Source organism: Pterocles gutturalis, unplaced genomic scaffold, assembly GCF_000699245.1.
Source record: "Pterocles gutturalis isolate BGI_N339 unplaced genomic scaffold, ASM69924v1 scaffold9930, whole genome shotgun sequence".
NCBI lineage: Eukaryota > Metazoa > Chordata > Aves > Pterocliformes > Pteroclidae > Pterocles > Pterocles gutturalis.
In genome coordinates this window covers 95929-100496 of record NW_010145901.1, presented here as the reverse complement: position 1 = coordinate 100496, position 4568 = coordinate 95929, and positions in this window count along the sequence as shown.

Here is a 4568-nt window from a genome sequence, read left to right as displayed (position 1 = left end):
CATTTTAAGTTACTTAAATAAAAGAAGAGAGGTGTGGCAGCTGGAGCCCCTAAACCAGACAGAAGATCTCTGCGCGTGCGGTGGGAATGTCAGTGCCGCCTTCTGTGTTTGCAGGATGTTGTGTGTGGCGGGTAGGAAGAATTAACAAGAAGCAGGAGATTGTTTCAGCAAGATAGGTGTGTGCAGTATGAGCCCCTGTTGGTGATACACAAGTTAGGAAATGTGAAAATCCTGATGCGTTTGTGAGCAGCAAAGCCCCCATGGACGGGGAGGCAGGAGCTCAGGGGAGTGCGGACTCCAGGAGCCCCAGGGAGGACAGAGCCCACCCGCTGGGGGTGTACTGGCCGCAGCACCCGTCTCTGAAGGCAGAGGAGGGAGAACAGGGTCCATCTGCTACCAGAGGTCGCCAGTCAAGTTGTCTCAAGAGATCTGTATAATATATTTTTGCCTGTATGTGTTTACAAACACACTGATTCCCATTTGTGACTGTGAACTCATCTCTGTGCTTTCCTGGAATACATTTATTTTCTTCTGTGTTTGTGTCTGCTGTAAGAAAGACCTTGGCTCACTGTGACAAGCAAAAGAGTCATTATTTCTCCAGAAATATGAGACCTTTCAGGGAACCACAACCTGTGGCGGTGTTGCGAATGCCAGGATTTATATTGTGTTTCCCAACAAAGTGAAGGGCCAAAGAAAGAGAAAGAGGAGCGTGCAAGGGGCAAATGATTGAGAGGCAACTCCCAAACTTACAAAAAAAATGTGTTTTCACAAAGAGAAGAACCAGCTCGGTGTCTTCTCTTCTAGGGTACTGTTAGGGCAAATCTTGAAACTTTGGTACCTCTGAGATAAGTGCTTCTTGGGAGATAACAGCCTTGCACACCCTTCTTGCAGAGGACCAGTTCAAGACCAAGCAATTGCAACGTGAGGGCTTGGGAAATCTCTGTTTTCCTGCTTTCCTTTGCAAGCTAAGCAACCTGCCACGCCTCCAGATGTTGCAAATAGTGCATGGACCTGTGCTGAATATGTAATATTATTCTGATCCTTTGATCTTGCAGCACACTGCAAACCTCCAAGCCCCAACAAGCCCTGCTGAAACAAGGGAAATACTCATACTCCTACCTTTGCAGGTTTGGAAACTGAGGCACAGAGGTTTGCCTGCCCAGCGGTCAGTGGCTGAGGAATTCCAGCGACCTTGTGCATGGGGCCAGGATTTCAGGGTAAAGAGACAGTAATGTGCAATGGGGAAGAGTCTCCATTTGAGTAAAACCTGAACTATATAGCTTAAGTACAGGGAGGAGTATGTAGAAAATATATTTTGAGATATTTCCTCTCTTTCTCGCGCTCTTGCCCTCAGATGAGCCAACTGCATTCTGTTTGTCAGAAACAGAGTTTGTTCTGGATGGGGAAAGAGCTTGAATTTTTGGAGATGGCCTCATAGTTTAGTTCTGTGCTTTTATTATGATAAATTTTAGAAACCACTCAAAGTTCTGTATAGACACTTATGATAAAATGGTGTGTCTCCTTGCATGTTCTACTAAAAAATGCACTTTCATCCTAAGATCATAACTGTACAGATTTCCAAGCGAAGGGTAAAAAAGACAGAAAGGCTCTGTAAATATGCTGTACATTTTTAAAGGCAGGGCCAAGCAATTCTCTGTTGAATGTAACAAACAGAAATTATCTGTCTTTCATAAAGGCACCACTAGGTAGGAGAAAGTTTTGGACGACAGAGGAGCCCACTGAATGTGGAATGTGGGAGCGGGAGGAGGTGGGATGGCAAACAGCGTTCCAGCGGCTGGTGGGAAAGGTGCCGAAGGGCAGAGAAACAATAAGGGATAAATGGAAACTTTCTGAAGTCTCATGTAATGGTTTCTTCTTGAAAGCACACAACCCACAAACAAATAAAATAAATAGTTACAATACGATTTTCAGAAATTAAATTAAAATAGGATTTAAATGGAGACATTTAAGTTGGCTGATGGCTTTTAAACCAGAAAGCTGAGCACATGGAGAAGGTCCATGCAGCAGATTCATAGACTGGGTATGTCTAGGGAACTGTTTTGGGGCCAAGAAATTACAGTCTGCCTTTATGAATTGTGATGGAAGCAGCTGGGTGTGCACAGACCCTGTAAAGGAAGGGTGCTCTCGGAGGGGGTGCAGATGCCGAGGAGCTTAGAGCTGAGCTTACCTGGAGCGGCTTGGCACGGCACGTACTTTGTGTGTTCATATTTAACACTGCATGTCTGGGAGCGCTCCGGCCGTTGCTGGCACCTGCAGCAGCTGGTCCTAGCTTACATCTTAACACTTGAGAGCTGGCAAGACTGGGAGAGGGAAAAGTATCTCTAGGCTGGAGAGGCTTGAGTTTTGTTCCCATTGTGCAAGATGTGGAGCATCTTCAGCAAGTTGTTGGGTTTTTCGGGATTGTTTGTTTTATTTTTTCACCAACTGGGTATTAAATACTGTTTCCAGCTGTGCCAGCAACAAGCTTTTGTAAGAGCTGCTGTACCTCTTTTTGTCTCTGTGCCTCCTGCCACACCTTGTGTGGGGGTTTTGGTTGTAAATTCTTCAGGACAGGGAATCTCTCTTACTAGGGGCATTATTTGCAGCATGAGTTAACTCATCTCCAGTGAGTCGTACAGGGAATTGACAGAGGAGTTGGCTCACGCGTGATGATGCCATGTTACTGCTATGTAGGATAGCTAGCCCTTATTAAAAGCACCCTCCAAAGTTAAAGCTTTTCTGTATGAGTGGTACTTTGAGTGAGGGGAAGACTCACATTATTAGCTGAGTTAAATCAGTGGTGGAAACAAGTCCTAAGTAACTGTGCAGCCACTAACACATTGCATCTCCTCTTATCTGAGGCCACTAGACATTTTTGAAGTGAAAGGAGTGTTAATTTGAAGCTGTCCCCAGTGTTCGGGTCCCCTAAATAGTGATGTTCTCATCTGAGCAAACCGTTGAACTCTTGCAGACTTCTACAGCAGGATGCAAAGGACTTTCCCGTCTTCTCTGAATTGAACTGAAATAGTATTTATATGTTCTGGTACGGATTTTGGGGTAGGAGCAGGATAAATCTCTCTAACTGTGCCATTCAGTAGACACAGCTTTGTTTATTTTTTAAGCTGGCACAGAAATGCAGGATAAGCTTAGCTGACCACAAGCTATTAAGCGTTATGACTTGAATTGAATACTGAACAGTATTGTTAAAGCATAAAGGCAAACTCTGGAATAAATTAACAGGTCATATAATATCTCACATTTCCCAGAAATACAACAGCAGCCACTCATCTCTTTTCAACTACTTTCCTGGCTAAGGGTGAGATATTTCTGCTCTAACTCATGGCATCCAGAAATCAGACATTTACGTTTGCACTGGTCACAGCTGGAGCTGTGCTCCCGTTGCAGCTGACAAGGAGAAATGGGAACCTCCAGAGGGTGATTCAGCTTATCCTAAGACAGCCGTCTAAGATGGATCAGATGAATTGCTCTCAGAAGGTGCCTGTTTCTCTCCACTGAAGGAGTTCCTGTAACCACCTTCCCCTCCCAGGTATGGGCGATTATCGCTTCACTGACTTAAATGCTGGTGCTAGCGTACAGCTGTGTACTGCTGTAACTGGAGCAGGATGGTGCTGAGCACCATTTCCTTGCAGCATTGGGATATTTGGGAAGAAGAGCGTATTTGGTGCTTGCAGACTTCTGTTTGCCATTGGCAGATGGCAGGGCTTGTGCTGCACAGGGCAGATCTGATTCATCCAGAATATGTTTTGTTAGTTTTCCGTGTGTGAGGCATTCTGCACTTTAAGAGAATTTGTGTCGTGCCCTGATGGGAGTGGACACAGGTACGTTATGGTGAGCGGGCACGCTTGTGCATCTTTTCTCTCTCACAGGCTGCAGCAGATCTGAGAGCAAAACAGCTCATATGTCTGCCCTCGGGGTGAGTGTGGGACCTGGCTCCCCGTGGATTAAAGATGTGCAGAAGCTTGGGGGCTGCCAGAGCTGGCACTGGGGCTGAGCTCAGCCTAGGAGACAAATCCAGCTGGAAAGTGGAGTCAGCAGCCTGTGCACACTGCGGGGCAGTGCTGCCTGCTGTGGTAATAAACGCTATTCAAAATAGGCAACATCACTGCACTGCGATATCAGAGCTTCTGTAGCTGGACTTGATGCAATGGGCATCTCTTCTTGTAGTTGCTACGTTTCTTTGAGCTGGCTTAGGAAAGGGTTTTACACTTGTGTTCTGGAGCAATTGCCTCACGTTTGTATTTTTATTATTTCTGGGAGGCAGCAGGCAAATTGCTTTGAGACTGAAACGATTTTTTGTCTGGACACTGTCTGCTACAAATTCAGAATCCCAGAAACTTTGATTGGAAGACTGGAGCTCATTGGAGTAGGAACTTCCAGGATTAGACCCTAAAATATATGTTGTTATACCAAATAATACATATTACTGCTTAAAATAGCATAGTTAGAAAGCTGTGGCTGGCATCCAAAGCTTGACATCCATAGTTCTGTTGCCAGGATATTTTCCCACTAAAAGTGAATTAAAAACATAAAAATCAATGTCTATTTAG